Below are 18,524 nucleotides of genomic sequence, written 5' to 3'. Positions count from 1 at the left end.
GACACAACATTAAAAAAAAAACAGAATAAACCGTTTTTTTTTTCTTTTTTCGGGTTTTTTGCTTAAAACTCGAAAACTATCAACTTTTGGTAAATGGTCTGTTTACAAAAATTAAAGTTCTTGAAATTTTCTACAAATACCAGTATTTAGTTTTTTTTTCAGACGAATCGTTCGGTTTCTAGTGCGAGTTGAAAATTGTAAATTTTTAGCAGTTTATGCAAAACCCACTTTTTACATTTCAATATTTAATTTGTATGGATGCTGTCATTTGATAAATGTCACCTGGTTTTCCACACAAGTAATTAAAAAGAAAAAAGGCAAAAATTATGCAAATTCAGTAGGTAGGTAGAACTCGTAACAATATAAAACTTAAAATCTCGTTACTTATGATCATATATTATTATGATTATAAATTATAATATGCAAAATTTATATGAGCCGTTGTCTTTTGGAAGGCCCTGGCTGAGGTTCTTCGATAACGATGAGTCCTGGTTCTGCTTGTTCTGGAAAATAAAAGTTTAAAGTTAAGTCATTTATCAAGAAGAGATGAGAATTGCAAAATAGATTGTGAGATTAAACATACCTTCCGCATCGTACTGAGGTTCTTCGATGGCATCGGGTCCTGGCTCAGGGTCTGATTGCTCCATCGTCAGTGTCGGGAGTCGTTCTCCTGGAAAATAAAAAGAGGAGAGACACATATCATATATCAAGGAGAGATGAATGACTACAAAATAACTTGTCAGATCCAATATACCTCTCTCTCTTTCTTCAGTTTCTTCTACGTCTATGTCAGAGCTGTCTTCTGGAGGCTCAACATTATTACACAGTCCTTCGCATGGTGCGCATATTGGGGAACAATGGAGTCCCGCCTTCCTGCATCCACAATTGCGTTGACATCCCTTTTTACATTTACATGAAATGTACCGGAGTATTGAGTTTGGTGCAGGGTTCAAAGTAGTTGGTACTGACACAAGACCACTACTAGTTTTTTGCCATCCCCACTCGCTTGGGTCTTTTTGTTGCTCGTTAGGTGTGGCTTGACCGGATAACCACTGCTGCACCTGATAGTAAACTCTCAGTGAATGTTCTCGTGCAGCAGCTTCAGTTGGGGGCAATGAGGAAATATTGGTCTTATTTTTGAATGATCAAGGTACGTATTGTTTATATTTTAAATCGTTTAGTTTTGTCTCTTTTTTTCTATATAGAGCCGTTAGAAACATGTTTCCTGCTGTGGCAATCTCATCTTGACTTGAATTAGGGTCTTTGAAAGCTTCAATTACCGATTGCAAAACTTTGTTCTTCTGCAACACTATAAGAAATTTCAGTTTCCCTTGATTAAACAATGCAGAAGTAGTATCACAACCACTCATCGCATGCAGGAATAAAATATGATCCAATAGGATTTTCTCAGGAGCCAGATGAGGGTTGTAGAGGCTTTGCGAAACCTTTCCTTTTCCTGGCTTCAAAAAAAAATACATTTTTTATATCAGGGCTACAAAGGCCAATCAAAATGACCAGTAGGTCGATATCTTTCCCAACCACTGTCACATGTTCATTTGACGGGGCCATCTCAAGAGCTGTTGTGATAATTAGGATATCAGCATCTTCCACTGCTTGGAATGAATTTTTGCATCATGAAGTTTCTCCATTAACATAGATATAAACCGGTTCTTGTTTTTTGGGTTTGCAAGAAAACTATCCTGCGACACAGTGGACACCATCATTTCTGTAAATGATATTGCAGCAGATTTTTTTTTGTGCTGTTCTCAATCGTTCTAAACGCTTGGTGCTACCACAAGCCTTGTCAGGGTAGCCATCAAAAACGACAATAGCACTTGATTTGTAGTTTGATTTGACATATGATACATAACTGCTGCATATGTCTGACCTTGGCGCCATTTTACCCGGTGTAACAAAAAACCCCCGTCGGTGACATATTTTGTATTGTTAAAGTCAGTCTGTTCACTAGGTGTAAAAGCCTTGTACAAACTGGATTTTGTTCCTTTCCTCATCCCATGCTCATCAAAAAGAGCAAGAAGATAGGGGCTAAGTTCGTAACGTAAAAATTCTTGCAGTTCTTTATCTGAATGTTTCGCGATGGTCATTCGTTGAAAAAGTGTGATGGGATTGATAACTACAGCCCTATCTTGTATTTGAATGGAGCTGTTCATGATCGCAAGAGGCAGCACTCTTTCGCTTCTTTTAAATTTTACAGCTTGAAAATCACAATTAACAATGCGCTGTATACCTTTCATGCCCACCTCCTTGGACAAAGGGCATGTAATCCTCTCATCTGCGACAATACCAGTACTTAAAGATATTAGTTCACTGGTCTCTGGAAAACTAGGATGCTCAAGGAACCAATTTAAAAACTTGTCTTCAATACAAATCTAAAAAGTGGGTTTTGCAGTCACACCGGTACAAATTGCCAATTTTCAACTTGCACTTGAGACCGAACGGTTCGTCTGTACCTTAACCAAAATAGTGACATTTGTACAGAGCTTTAAGTACTTTAATTTCTGTACAGACCATTTACTAAAAGTTAACAGTTTTCGAGTTTTAAGCAAAAAACCGGAAAAAAGCAAAAAAAAAACCGATTTCTTCTGGTTTTTTAAATGTTGCGTCACGAAATTTTGTCCGCAAACCTCAGATTCAGATTTAGCACCCCAAAACACATATGGAATGAAAAAATCAGAACTTCCCCAAAACTTTCCTAATAGTCTCACTTTACAGTACAAATTTACTGAATTATTTGTTGAGTTTGTGGGTTCCTATATTTATTTATTCTATGTTGTACATTTTGTCGAAAATTTGGGGGTTGGTTATTTCTAAATGAACTATTATTATACGATTAAGAAGCAAAATTAAAATTTGGTTGTGAAGTATTATTAAAATTTGTTTGATTATTTTGAAATGGTGGTCTCAAGTAATTTGACTGCATGGTCGAGAAGTTTTTGGGCCTATTATTATTATGATTATTACGTGGAAACTGGTTTGGATTATGTGGCCTCTGTTTGAGAAAAGGTGTTCTAGTTTGTTGGCTTTTTAAAAAGTTCATATATTGTTGTTGGTTTTTATGATTATCATAAGCAATACACTTTTGAAGTGCTGCTTCAAGTGATTCTGTTTCAAAATGGGACAAATATTCGCAGTACGGTTCATTTATACCGGAACAAAAAGTTTTTAAGGCAATGTTCTTAGAATATGGCGTTTTAAAATTTACAGTAGCAGGATTATCATTTAAATTAATATGTTGAAGCAGATCATTTAAATTGGTGGAAATCCTTTGATGATACTGATCATAGGATTCGTTATGTTTTAGAACTGTTGTCGATAACTGAGTTACCAAAATGTCTTCTGACCTATCTCCATATTTAGTTAGTAAAGCAGGACGAATATCTGTCCAGCTTAATTTATCAGAATAATTTAAAAAATTTATCTAAAAAAAAATAATCTCCTTTTATACGAGATACAATCTGAGTATTAAGAATAAATAACTGAGGTTCTGTAAGTTTTTGGGTACCTAGGAATGTTAACAAGTTATCTACAGATTTGATAAACGTAGAAAGATCTTCTTTAGACGAAAATTCTGGTAATTTGGAACACAGACTAGCAATATCGCTATTAGTGACAGGCATTTTGGAATTTTTCTTAGAAGATACGGATTTTTTATTACAAGAAATGGAATTTCTTAGATTAGAAGTTGACGAGTTATTAATAATATTTAAATTCAAATTGTCAAATAATAAATTTAAATTTTCAACACTGTTTTGAGAAATATTGTTAAAAGTGCTCATAAAAATTAAGGAAAGAAAGGAAAACACTTACATAAGAATGATCACAGTTGGTTTCCAATGCATAATTTGTTTCTTCTCTAAGGTTCGATTGGTCTCGTTAAACAACTAAAGTTGACCAGGAAACTGATGTATGTTTCTGTACGATGTTGATCCTGTTCGCAGCGCCAAATATGTCACAAGCACTTGAACTTCTCAAAAAAAATATATTATTTTAGTTACAATTTACAGAGATATTTACTACAACTAAATAAGAACTAATAAATAATTATCGTGGGCTTCTTCCTTCCTTCTTTATAACTTCTGATCTTCGGAATTTGCTGACTCTAGATAGTCGGGGAGCTTCTTTTACATTTCTATATATATATATATATATATATATATATATATATATATATATATTGTACCCTCTGGATGATCGATTGAAGGTTACACAAAGAACGGTACTAGGCTCGGGCTTCAGTCTGGTAGAGGTATCTTGGTCGGGGTTCTTGTTACAGCTCAAATATCTCGGATCAATTAAAGAAGTACTTACGACACAAAGACAAGAAGTTAGAAGAGAAGATAAGAGAAGAAAAGTTATTTGGGCACCACCCTATTTTTAGAGGAACAGGGAAACCTTAAGGCATAGAGAATACGATAATGAGAAAGATAAGATACAGTTAAGATACGCGAGAATAAAATAAACCGTGAGAGAAAAGGTATCTTGATCGTGCGGTACACACTCAATATTTCGACACAGATACACTAATTATACGATAAAACAAATAACATAAATCAGTAAAAATGCCTGAAAGAGATACACCATGCACAATAATATATATTCATATCATAACAATAAAAATAAAAAGCAAAAAGTTCGTCAACAAAATTATATTGAGGTATATAAAAAAAATACACTATAACAATCTTTACGGCACAGTTAGATGACACGAGATAAGTGATTGATTAATTTATAATCGAATAAAAACAAAAAATATCTTTTTTGGGAAAATAATTCTGCATAATGTAGTATTCTCAAGAATAGACGAAAGCAAGGGACATTATAATAGTCAATATTCGTCAAACAAATTATTATTATGCCTTGAGAACACTTAAACGTTTACCAAAAAATTTTTTTATTGAATGTGATCACCTCAAATCTATATATGAAATTTAACATAAATATACCCTACATTAATATAAAAGAAATGGTCCGTAATTTATACATATATTATATCGTAGGTTCAAACTCATAATAGTTCGTTCCGTTTAACCATAAACAGCAAGGTCACTAAACTAAACGTTATAAATCAAATTCTTACGGTTTAGGTATCAAAGTTGAGCTTTAGTCAATAAAATTTACTACTCACAATTAATATGCCACAGGTGGATACAGATAGTGGCGTTAGGCCTTCAATAAAGTCACTTGACACTTGGTCCTCGGCAACAGGTAGCTACAGCAACGAATTACGGTTTTCAATCCGTAATTCCTCGGTTTGATTTCGGCAGACGAGAAGATAAACAGCCAAACAGGAATAGCACAGGTAATAATCGGTAGTAGAGATGAATGATGAATAATGCACAATGAATAGTGAATATTAAATAATGGCTAATGGCTAATGGCTAATGGCTAATGGTTAATCGGCAAACAGAAGTGACCTCGTTCCTTCGAAGTGGAACACGTCTGTTGGACAAAAGAGAAAATATTTAATATAGGACTCACTGTGTAAAGATAAATAAGGGTGAATTGAAAATCCACTTACCGCCGATTGTCGAAGATAAGACCGCTTGCCACAGGAACCAACTTGGAAATGAATATCGGATTGTGAATTTAGAAGGGCTTAGACAAGCGAAGGTTGAAAATAGGGAGGGGATATTGGCTGAAGGATGCCACGCGAAATTGACATTAAATATCCGGGATATTGGGGTTCATTTTCGTAGCGTTTACCAATAGAAAGTAAAGTTTCTACGAAAAACAACTCTTCTGATTTTCTGAGAAGGTAGCTCGGAGATTTCACAATAGGTCCTTTTTCCTTTGTTATTAGGAAAGATTTTTATGTAGCAAAACAAGATAAAAAGAAGAAGAAATATTTGGCGAAGTTATTTCTTTGTTAAAAAAAGGCGTAACAAAACGAAGGTATGCAGGCATGGGCGGCGTGAAAATAGTTTATTAAAGGGAATAATTTAAAGAAATTATGAACATGCTTCACAGCCCTTTCCACGATGTAAACTGGGTGTACTGAGTTTGCATCGGAACTGTGAAACAAGGAAGCATGGGAGAACTATCGTAAAGACAAGTTGAGAAAAACAAGGAAAGTTTACGTTACTACGATAACACATACGTACAATATGACCAAGTAACATTATAACATAACATAAACGATACACTAAATAGTATCTATCTAACACAATAGACAAAACATAAAAGTAATTCTACAAGTTTTACAAAAGTTATAAAGGTATATGCTTAATAATTATAATTTTTACAAAAGGTATGAAAGTACAAGCTTAATGAATTTATTTAACCTATATAATATTTTTATACAACTATGTTAATATATACACTTATGTGTCAAAAGGTATAAGAGGGTATCCGCTCGATATTGTTACAGCAAAATAGGACACGTAAGGCAAACAAGGCAATATGGAGATCGTTAAACAATGAGCGAGAGAGTGAGTTCGTCGCGAGATTGTTAACGTGAGGCACCTTGGTTTAAATAACACTGTATCAATAGATAGTCCGAGTATTTTGCTTAGATATCATCACTAGAAAGATAGACTTAACCTAGTTTCAGTGGTGTAAGAAGATAGCTAAAAATCCATATAACGGTACTTATTGAAATATAAGCGGTAATAATAGACGATTAATATGCCAACGTTTTTCGTAACCCGGCATAAAGGTAATAAGACTAATGTTAAGTTTTGGTTAGGTAGGTAGGGAGATTGTAACTAACAAGGAGAATTGTAATGAGGATTTGCGTACTTAGTATCTCTTAATGATTATCAAAAGTCTATGCAGTATTAACAAGAGATTGAGATTTAATAGAGTTAAAAATTATATTTCAGTAATGTGGTTGCAAAAACCCGAGGTTTAGGAGCAGGGGGTACATATGGTACATAATTTTTCAGGTGCACATAGGGTATTTATTCTGGTATTGATGGGACTAACCTCTTAGGCACCAAAATTAACACTAAGAGAGTCATTTAATTGGCCTCATTCCGGTTGAAGAACGACTGAATTCTTACCACAGATGGTCAATAGAAACTAGGATCCAGATACTATTTTCGGCGAGTCAACTGGCGAACGTCCGCTAACATCAGTCCTAGCCTTCCTCAGTGCCTAGTATCTCTGGCAGATGCTGATCTCTATGACGAAAAGGGGTAGAGAAGATGTTATTTCTATGTTGGGTCTCACATCAAAAGTTAAACCAAGTAGGAAAGAGAGTACTACACGATTTGGGAATTCTAAACACGACAGAGATGTCACAGCCGGACAGTGTGTTTAGGGATTTAGGGGAAGTCTTGTTAGAAACACTGTATCAGTAAAGATAAGGTATAAGGCAATTGTACTTTTTAGAAGGTAAAGGCAAGAAAATCTTAGGTTTTCTTAAATAAGGTAGTCCTTAATTATTCCATTTGGAGTCAAGGTAGTTTTATTCAAGATACGATATGTTTCCAATTTTCTTTGGAAGGTAAGGTGTGTTTCTAACAGATAAGGTACCCTTCAATTTTCATTTGAAGGTAAGGTAAATCTTTTCCAATTTTTGTTGGAAGATAAGGTATATTTTCAACAGATAAGGTACCCTTCAATTTTCATTTGAAGGTAAGGTAAATTTTTCGTTGGAAGGTAAGGTATATTTCCAACAGGTAAGATATCCTTACATTTTTATTTGAAGATAAGGTAAAAATTTTTAAATAAAGGTAACACGATAAGATTTCTTCGCTTGTAAGGACTACAGCACAGCCTATATAACGATTATTTTATCAACGCAATGAGGTAAGGTGTGTTATAAGATAGGACGAAAAATTTAAGGTAAATCGCATGACGTCGAAAGTAAAAATAAAGACATAGATAAGTAGAAATCAAAGCAATTAAGACTAACCATGAATTATAGGGGTCTCAACAAACATCAATTTACATGGACAGGTAAGATACATCGGTAGAAAGACATGAGAGGTGTTTTCACGAATCTTGTTACAACAATGTATGTATGAGTGTCAGATAAGAAATAGTAGGAAATAGTAAAATAACCGTTTTTACTACAGACGTATTATAACATATATAGATATGGGAGGTAAAAGTTCCTAGTCAATAAAGTTAGATGTGGGCGTTAGACGACAGTTACAAAAGGTATAATATATATATTTCTAGCATGGTAAATAGTTATTCTTGCTCATTTTCTGAGACTTCGGAATCAAAAGAGTCACTATAACACGGCTTTAAATCTTTTATATGCCAGCGTCCAGCATTAGTACCATCTTCGTTTTTTATTTGATACACCAGACGAGAGAATTTTTTAGATATTGTACCCTTGACATACTTGGGAGCAAGCTTAGACATGAAACGTTTTGGAGCACTACTAAGAACAATATTTTTGCGCCACACGGTATCACCAACAGAAAATTGAACATCTCGTTTGCGGAGATTATAGTATTTGGCATTTCTTTCATAGGCTTTAGATAGGTGGGTTTGGACTTCCTTGAAGACAGTTGACAATCCAGTTATTTCAGAGGCATATTCGTCTCTGTTACCGGGAGAGAATTCGATATTTTGGAGCTGGTCATAGGGACGATTATAATAATCTCCTAATAAGGGAACGTTGCGGGCAAAATTCAGAAAAGCTGGGGAGTGTTGAGTAACTTCATGGCGGGCGGTATTAATAGCTTGTTGAATTTTAAAAATTTCTCTATCCCATTCGGAATGTTCGGTAATATAGCTGCGAATAGCGGTACAAATGGTACGATTACTTCTTTCTACGAAGTTGCATTGGGGGGAATAAACGGCAGTGAACCAGATTTTTTGAACTCTGTATTCACGACAAAGATTCTTAAGAATTTTGCTATTAAAATTAGAGGCATTGTCGCATATGATGTGTTGGGGAACACCGAAAGTTAAGAAAACATTATTTTCTAGGAAGTTAGCGACATTCTGAGCGGTAGCTTTGCGTAGGGGTTGTATTAACGTATATTTAGAGAACCAGTCAGTCACGACGAGTAACCAAGAGAAACCTTTTTTACTGCGCGTGAGGGGACCGATAAAATCAATAGCAATTATTTGCCACGGGAACTCGGCTTTCTTCTGATTTCCCATTAAACCCATTTGAGGAACATTTGGAGCTTTCTGTGCTCCACAGACTTGGCAAGAACGAACGTATTTGAGGACGTCTCTCCTCATCTTCGGCCAGTAAAATCTCTCTTTGACCCGGGATAAAGTTTTAAAATAGCCTAAATGGCTACAAGTAGGAGGTTCATGACAGGATTTGAGAACGTCGTGTTTCTGGGGAGAAGGTACTAAAATTTTCCATTCTATTTCGTTAGATTTAAAAGGTAGACAGGTAGGTACATACTTATAAACATATTCATTTTCTACTTTCCATTGGGGGAAGTTATCTGGATTAGCGATAATTTTTGACCGTAAGTTATCATACCAGGGCTCGATTCTATTTAGATCAACATCGAGAGAAGCTAATTCGGGACTTACAGGAGTTTCGTCCAGAGGGACTTGTTCGTGCATTCTACTGAGTGCATCCGGTACTTTATGGCAGGATCCCTTTCGGTGAACAAGAGTAAAGTTATGTTGTTTGAGGCGCATGGCCCAACGACAAAGACGACCAGAGGGATTTTTGAGGGTAGTCAACCAGAGAAGGGAATAGTGGTCAGTGATGACGGTGAACTTGGTTCCTTCAACGTACGGACGAAATTTTTCAATGGCGAAAAGGACGGCAAGGCACTCACGTTCTGTGACAGAGAAATTTCGCTCGGCTTTAGTCAGAGATCGACTAGCGTAACATATAACTTGTTCGCTATCATCTAATTTTTGCGTCAAAACAGCTCCAACTCCAGTATCACTGGCGTCGGCTTGAACGACGAAGGGTTTCGAAAAATCTGGTTGAACCAGTACGGGGGCAGATACTAAGGCTTGCTTGATTAAGATAAAAGACTTTTCAGCTTCAGGATTCCAAGTAATGGTTTGTTTCTTTTCTTTTCCTTTACCCTTTAGGAGATCGTTTATTGGAGAGACAAGGGTAGAGAAATTTTTAATAAAACGGCGGTACCAAGAGCAAAGTCCAATGAAGCGTTTAATTTCGGTAGTGTTTGTAGGTCTGGGATAGGTTATCATAGCAGATATTTTTTCGGGGTCCGACCGAAGAGAATTATCACCAACGATATAACCGAGAAACTTAAGGGAAGTTTTGAAGAACTCGCATTTATCTACGTTAATGGTGAGATTTGCGTCCTTTAGCTTTTCTTTAACTTTAGAAAGAAGAGAGATATGTTCTTCAAAGGTAGGGGAACATACTATTATATCGTCAAGATAACAAAAAATAAAGGGTTCGAATTCAGGTCCGAAAATTGCATCTACTAGACGTTGTTGTGTTTGTGCTGAATTACACAAACCGAAAGGCATAACGGTAAATTGGAATAACCCTCGACCTACTACGGCGAAAGCAGTTTTTTCACGAGATGATTTTTCCAAGGGGATTTGCCAGAAAGCTTTCTTAAGATCAATAGACGAGATAAATTTTGCACCTCGTAAAAGAGAGAGGATCCTATCGATATTTGGAAGCGGGTAGGTGTCATGTTTAGTGACATCGTTTAAAGTACGACCATCAAAACAAAAACGAAATTCGTCATTTTTCTTCCTAACCAACAAAACGGGTGAACACCAAGAACTACAACTGGGTACTATCACACCTAGCTGGAGCATTGAATTTAGTTCCTTATTTAAGATATTCGACATATATGGAGACATAGGGAAAGGACGTCGCTTGAATGGTTTTGAGTCGCCTGTATCTATTGTCATTTGAATTTTATTTGTGCGGCCTATACCTTCAGCGCTACTAACTTCGTTAAAGTTATTAATAATTTTGTTCGCTAAGGTACGGTCGGTTGGACTAAGAGATTCTAACGAACAAAGATGCGGGAAGATAGCTTCTGGATTGGCCATAGGAAAAGGATGATTTGGTTTGTCGGACTTAGTATTCCATTGGTTGGTATTAAAATCAATTGAGAGACAAAATTGTTCAGCAAAATTACTTCCAAGGATAAAAGAACACGGTAAAGAAGGCACTACAAGGCATTGAATTACTCTAAAGACATTATCGGCAAGAATAGGTAAATCTATGAGACCAGTTACTTTTTTATTGGAACCGTCTGCTAGAGAAACTGTCGAGTTAACGGATTTATTTATTGGAATTTTATTTTGATTAAGAAAAGCGAGACCTTGTTGTCCGGCACACGTAATGGAACAACCGGTATCCAATAGTACAGTAAAATCTTGATTGTAGATATTTACAGATATGTAGGGTCTTTTATCAGTCTTTTTAGAGATCACAAGGGGACAGACTTTATTATGAGAAGGAAGACGATAGAAGTTTCTAACTTCCGTAAGGTAATTTTTCCACTCATTTTCGGTCAAGCGGTAGGAGTTTCTATGCGAAAAGTCTCGGTTCTTATTCCATTGTTTTCGCTGACGGGAGTTAAAGGTACTTCGGTGAGATGTAGGAGAACGGTAATCTCGAGGTAAATTATTCTGAATTCTATTTGAAGAATAACTGGAGGATCGGGAGATATCGGACTTTTTGGGATGTCTGGGAATAGAATAGCCGATAGTATTTATTCCGTACGTTAGTTTTTTGGAGGATTACAATTTGTACATTGTGGGAAGGTAACTTGAGATTTTCCACATCGATAACAAAATATTTTCCTCGGACGACGACATTCACGGTGACTGTGTCCTTTGCCTTGGCAATTCCAACACGCAGTGGAAGAGTTTGGCTTAGAAGTTAAGGGAGGTACGTAATTCTTGCCTAAAGAACGGTTCGTGGGAAAGGTATTACTAGAAAAATTGTTTCTAGACTGAAAATGTCTCGGAGGGTTTCTCTGGGCATCCCTTTGGTTTTCTACGCTAGAAATAGAAGGAGAGTCACGTTTGAAAACTGAGGCAGCATTTATTTCGACGGTATTAATGAGAGAAGATAATTGGTCTACGGTATCCACCGTACTAGTGGCTATCATAGTAGAATATTCCGGTAGGAGATTTGAACGAATATAAGAGATTATGGTTTTTTCGGAGGGCTGTCTCGGTAATCTCTTTATTGGATCTGGGGTTAGACGTTGTAGTCTTAGGGAAAGATGCAATAAATGGGCCTTTGTTCTTTTGTAGACAGAATCACTAGGGTTTCCTTCAAATTCAGAAATAAGATTTTCGACTTCGGAAAAGATAGTTTCGATCTGGCTTGATTCATCTTCAAAGATAAGGGGATTTTCCGTTAGATCGATAATCGGAGTGGCTTTCTGAAGGGCTTTCTTAAGGATAGATTTTTTTTCGGAAAGAGTTCTATTTGACTTAATACCTCTGATTTTCAGTTCGTAATCGATCTGATTTACCTTGAGATAAGAGATAACAGAAGAATCCATTTTTAAACTCGTTTAGATAAAAAATAGTCGAGAGAAGAGAAGATACTTATATTTGAAGACTGCGTTGCGGTGCTATTTTTTACCATTTAGCTACCACATTGGACGATATTTTCTTGCTGTTAGCTACCACATTGGGCGCCATTCTTTTCTGTGTACCCTCTGGATGATCGATTGAAGGTTACACAAAGAACGGTACTAGGCTCGGGCTTCAGTCTGGTAGAGGTATCTTGGTCGGGGTTCTTGTTACAGCTCAAATATCTCGGATCAATTAAAGAAGTACTTACGACACAAAGACAAGAAGTTAGAAGAGAAGATAAGAGATAAGAGAAGAAAAGTTATTTGGGCACCACCCTATTTTTAGAGGAACAGGGAAACCTTAAGGCATAGAGAATACGATAATGAGAAAGATAAGATACAGTTAAGATACGCGAGAATAAAATAAACCGTGAGAGAAAAGGTATCTTGATCGTGCGGTACACACTCAATATTTCGACACAGATACACTAATTATACGATAAAACAAATAACATAAATCAGTAAAAATGCCTGAAAGAGATACACCATGCACAATAATATATATTCATATCATAACAATAAAAATAAAAAGCAAAAAGTTCGTCAACAAAATTATATTGAGGTATATAAAAAAAATACACTATAACAATCTTTACGGCACAGTTAGATGACACGAGATAAGTGATTGATTAATTTATAATCGAATAAAAACAAAAAATATCTTTTTTGGGAAAATAATTCTGCATAATGTAGTATTCTCAAGAATAGAAGAAAGCAAGGGACATTATAATAGTCAATATTCGTCAAACAAATTATTATTATGCCTTGAGAACACTTAAACGTTTACCAAAAAATTTTTTTATTGAATGTGATCACCTCAAATCTATATATGAAATTTAACATAAATATACCCTACATTAATATAAAAGAAATGGTCCGTAATTTATACATATATTATATCGTAGGTTCAAACTCATAATAGTTCGTTCCGTTTAACCATAAACAGCAAGGTCACTAAACTAAACGTTATAAATCAAATTCTTACGGTTTAGGTATCAAAGTTGAGCTTTAGTCAATAAAATTTACTACTCACAATTAATATGCCACAGGTGGATACAGATAGTGGCGTTAGGCCTTCAATAAAGTCACTTGACACTTGGTCCTCGGCAACAGGTAGCTACAGCAACGAATTACGGTTTTCAATCCGTAATTCCTCGGTTTGATTTCGGCAGACGAGAAGATAAACAGCCAAACAGGAATAGCACAGGTAATAATCGGTAGTAGAGATGAATGATGAATAATGCACAATGAATAGTGAATATTAAATAATGGCTAATGGCTAATGGCTAATGGCTAATGGTTAATCGGCAAACAGAAGTGACCTCGTTCCTTCGAAGTGGAACACGTCTGTTGGACAAAAGAGAAAATATTTAATATAGGACTCACTGTGTAAAGATAAATAAGGGTGAATTGAAAATCCACTTACCGCCGATTGTCGAAGATAAGACCGCTTGCCACAGGAACCAACTTGGAAATGAATATCGGATTGTGAATTTAGAAGGGCTTAGACAAGCGAAGGTTGAAAATAGGGAGGGGATATTGGCTGAAGGATGCCACGCGAAATTGACATTAAATATCCGGGATATTGGGGTTCATTTTCGTAGCGTTTACCAATAGAAAGTAAAGTTTCTACGAAAAACAACTCTTCTGATTTTCTGAGAAGGTAGCTCGGAGATTTCACAATAGGTCCTTTTTCCTTTGTTATTAGGAAAGATTTTTATGTAGCAAAACAAGATAAAAAGAAGAAGAAATATTTGGCGAAGTTATTTCTTTGTTAAAAAAAGGCGTAACAAAACGAAGGTATGCAGGCATGGGCGGCGTGAAAATAGTTTATTAAAGGGAATAATTTAAAGAAATTATGAACATGCTTCAATATATATATATATATATATATATATATATATATATATATATATATATATTATATGCTGACGAACAATAGCTGGTTGTGATATTCCAGCCAAATATAACGCAATCACACTATTACGTTTAAATTCCATTGCGAATAACTTTTGTTGTATGTATAAAACTTAAATGCAAATGCTTTTGACGGCTTATAAACATACTGAAGTGTTATCAGGCCAACTTTGACGTAGCTGTCATTATCGATTTGCCAGATATATCAATGTGAAGTTAATAATATAGTTTTGTGTCCTCTGGGCTATGCGAAATGTGTAAAAGATTAAATCTTCTAGCAAAAGCTGCTATCGCTTTGTTGAATTAAATGGCCAAATATATGGCCAATTAGGACATATGTGAGAAAATTATAATCTTAATACAATTCTATGCTACAGTAGAAGGGGCACTGAAGAGGAAACAATAGAATTCTACAGATACCTACAAAATATGCTGAAGGACGAAAGAAAAGTAGCCAAAAATATCCTAATCATCGGATATTGGAACACCAGAGTAGGCAGGGATGCTACTCAGGATGAAGGGTGCACGGGAAAGTATGGAGAGGCAATATAAAACAGAAACACATTTATGTATTTTAGACACGTAATACATATGTAAATACACATTTTTAGCGACGAAAAAAAATGCAAGTGTCCATACAGAAGAACATTGGGTAAAATTATTCGCTCCAAACCTTTTAAACCATTGATGTGCTGTGTTCACTCTTGATAGAATACTAAGGCCAAAAAACGGTTTCATTTCTTACAGGTTATATGGTACAAATTCCTCAATTTCAGTTTGCAAAGTATACATATTCGTGTATAGAACGGAAATTTTCAAATAAACTTTCGGGGAAGTATCTCAGAAAATATGTAACTGGATATACCTCAGAACAGTTTTCATTAAACACCCGGGTTATTGTTGTTATCAAGTGCTTCAGTCTATCGACCAATAGAGCACACTTCATGCGCATCGCTCCACCTACCTTAATTTTCCATTGGTCACTTGGATTGACATTTGTATATAAATATTTGCACGATTTAAAGTCAATTGACAGTCAATCTTTGACCTTGGCCTTTTCTAGAGCATAGAACGCTCTAAGGGACCTCCTGTCGGGGCTTGTACCATTTCTTCACCTGAGACTGTATAGCTGGTTTTTGTCTCTACAAATGGTTATTTTAACAATATTTTATTCATTTAAGTAATTTCTATCAATTACGGCTTGGTACAATTCACACAATATCCTGATCTACAAATGGATAAGTGTCTGGGGTACTTCACTAACTACACGTTACGCTCCTAAACAGAGCGTACAGGGCGAGAAGACGATGTTAGAAGTCTAACTCCCTTGGGACAACATTGTATTAGGTAATTATTGTGTTACATATTGAACATTCTGTAGCCTTTTTACATATTTTTTTAGAGTGATGAAGTTATCATAGTTACAATCGTTTTCGTTCTGTTCACCATTATCCTTCTTTTCTTCCTCACTATCCTCTTCCTCATCCTTCCTCCCCTTCGTTTTGGTTTTCTGCGATTTCATCTATCATATGGCTAATTCTCTGTCTTACTTGTATTTCTTCTTCGCAGTCACTGTCACTAGATCTTTCTAAGTCGGACAGCTTTTCTAGCTGTTTTAGCACCTCCTTCGCAGTTAAATATTTCATTGGAAGCATTTTACTCTGAAAATAAAATAACACTTAATCATTTTGGATACAATTATTGTGCCCATCGAATTTGAGGTACAGTTCTATATTTAAAAAAAGTCAAATTTCAATATTCACAGTTACTAAGAAGTAACACTACTTTTAACATTGCACTGAAATATAAACCGCGATTGACTTTTATTCAAACTGATATTTAAAAAAACAAGCATATATTGCTTTTGACGTTAATTTTCTTTTTGAATAAAACAATCCATACGCCATGTGGGTACAAAACGTAGAAGTATAATACTTATATAATGTAAACTTCTTTAAACTGGTTTAAGTTACACATTACTGTAGAATTATATATACATTTAAATTAATGGGTACAATTATATCCAACATGACTGAAAGAGTTAAAGAAAGTGGTCACATGGATGGAGGTTTCTTTGTGGCACGTAAATTTTTGTTATGTTCATAGGGAATTATAACTGCGGCACAAAGAAACATTCGTGCATGGTTTACAAAGAAAAATTATGATAGCAAATTAATAAAATTAAAAAAACATTTTACTTTCCATAAAAGCTGAAAAATATGGGTACCTGAATAAAGAATTATTACGAAACTTTACAAAATCCCTAGGGCTATTCAATGATAGCTATCATTTAAATCTTGAATGTCAAAAAAATCTCGCTTTCCACGTTGCATTGGAGCCTTTATGGGCATAATAATTTCGTCATCTCCGTAAAATATTAATCCTTTTTCAAAACTATTTCCGTTCTTTCCCAACACGTTCTTTCTTAAAAAACTAAACCTAAAGTATTTCGTAAACCTCAACAATTCTATTTTATGCTTCACATCCTGCAGACAGGGTAAAAAATAAATCCTGGTCTCTTCTCTCTTAGATTCTGGGTTCACAGTATAGCTATGCAACGTATTAACTACGGATTCTAAAGTTACGCAATTCCATTTGCCTTTCTGCTGGTATCAAGAGTGAATGGCTTCGTTTATATTTGTACTCAAATGGTTTATAAGATTTGGATTGAATAATTTTACCCAATTTTTGTCACATTTTCTCAACTATTGTGTATGGACAATGTAACCAACCAGTCTCTACATTCCCTTTTGTCGCTACAAATGTCTATTTGTCTTTTATATCTGGCTTCCATAAAGTGTTTTCTATTAGTTGTCTATTTTTTTCTACAAAAAGCTATCATTTTGGTTCCGTTTCTGTTTTCTAGCACTTCTCCGTATACCCCTTACCTTCATTATCATACCTGCCTACTCTGACGTTGTAATCTCCGATGATGAGGATATTTTTGGTCACTGTTCTTTCGTTGTTCAGTATATTCTCAAGGCATCTATAGAATTTTATATAATATATTATATATATATATATATATATATATATATATATATATATATATATATGTATATATTATAACCTTCAATTTAGGTTTATTAAGTTTCGGTTGTCCCAGATGTCAACCGTTGTAGCTCCGGTTCACTCAAGTGGAGACGGGAGTGAGTATATCTCAAATCTGGGATGTTAAAAATTTAAAATTTAATTGTCAGGCGCCAGTCAGATTTATCTGAGCCATAAAGTTTCTTTCCGTAACCTAAATCTGACAAAAGTAGGAAATAAAGAGACAACCTTAACTTACATTTGTTTATTTAAAAAAAAATGTGCGAAGAACCACACTTGGTTTCAACATGAAAAGTAAATGTCAAAAACATATGTTTACACGTCGGATAAAATTTAGACCGCAGTACTAATTTTAAAATTATAATCAAGTTACAAATTACAACCTTAATCCCCTTTACTATTCGAAACAACTTTTGTACTATTTCTCCCCCAGACTATTTAAAATTTTAAGTAATGTTATTAATTATTTAATCACATAAAAATAGTAAAAAATGAAAGTATACCTATGTATAACAATCTGCCATTTTAGCAGATGAATAAAACTTTACTTCAGGGAAATACCTCAAGTTATAGGCATTGGATCCAAGGCGAACAACAGATGGGTAAATTAAGTTACAACACTACAGCATAGCTGCTTTAAGTTTAAAAGTATGCCCAAATATTGTACATAGGCATTTACAAAATGTTTAATCAACTTTAAAGTGAAAAATTATTACTTAGTTAATAGATTTAAATGAAAATTTGCATCAAGAATTTTATTAATTAATATTTCAAAGCCGCAAAAGTTAAATGTAAGTTAAAAAGTCAGTTAAATAAAACTAAAAACTTATTAAGTCTCCTCCGCTTCCTTCTACCATCCTAACACTGGATGTGTAACTCCAAGGGAAAAGATACATGGAAAAGTGCTTTCATAAACTTCACCAAAATCATTTTTGAATAAAGCAAAATCAAACTGCTACAGACTTCTACATACGAACCCAAGCTGTACAGTCTCAAATCCATACAAAACCAGGAATTGGTGGTCTGGATTGTAAGATAAAACCCCAAATACTAAAGTTCCAGACG

The 18,524-nt window shown here is 34.9% G+C and overlaps 1 long non-coding RNA gene across 1 annotated transcript; it reads right to left on the bottom strand.

Moving 5' to 3' along the window:
- Window positions 1–375: 375 nt before the first annotated feature.
- LOC140449544 (uncharacterized) lies at window positions 376–799 on the bottom strand. The gene is made up of 2 exons (XR_011951823.1): window positions 584–799; window positions 376–503 (listed from the first exon to the last, which is right to left on the bottom strand). It is a non-coding gene; the product is annotated as an uncharacterized lncRNA (long non-coding RNA).
- Between the last annotated feature and the right edge of the window lie 17,725 nt (window positions 800–18,524).

Source organism: Diabrotica undecimpunctata, chromosome 9 (genome assembly GCF_040954645.1).
Source record: "Diabrotica undecimpunctata isolate CICGRU chromosome 9, icDiaUnde3, whole genome shotgun sequence".
Classification (NCBI taxonomy): Eukaryota; Metazoa; Arthropoda; class Insecta; order Coleoptera; family Chrysomelidae; genus Diabrotica; species Diabrotica undecimpunctata.
Note: the sequence above shows the minus strand (reverse complement) of the source record. Positions and strands in the feature narration are given on the sequence as shown.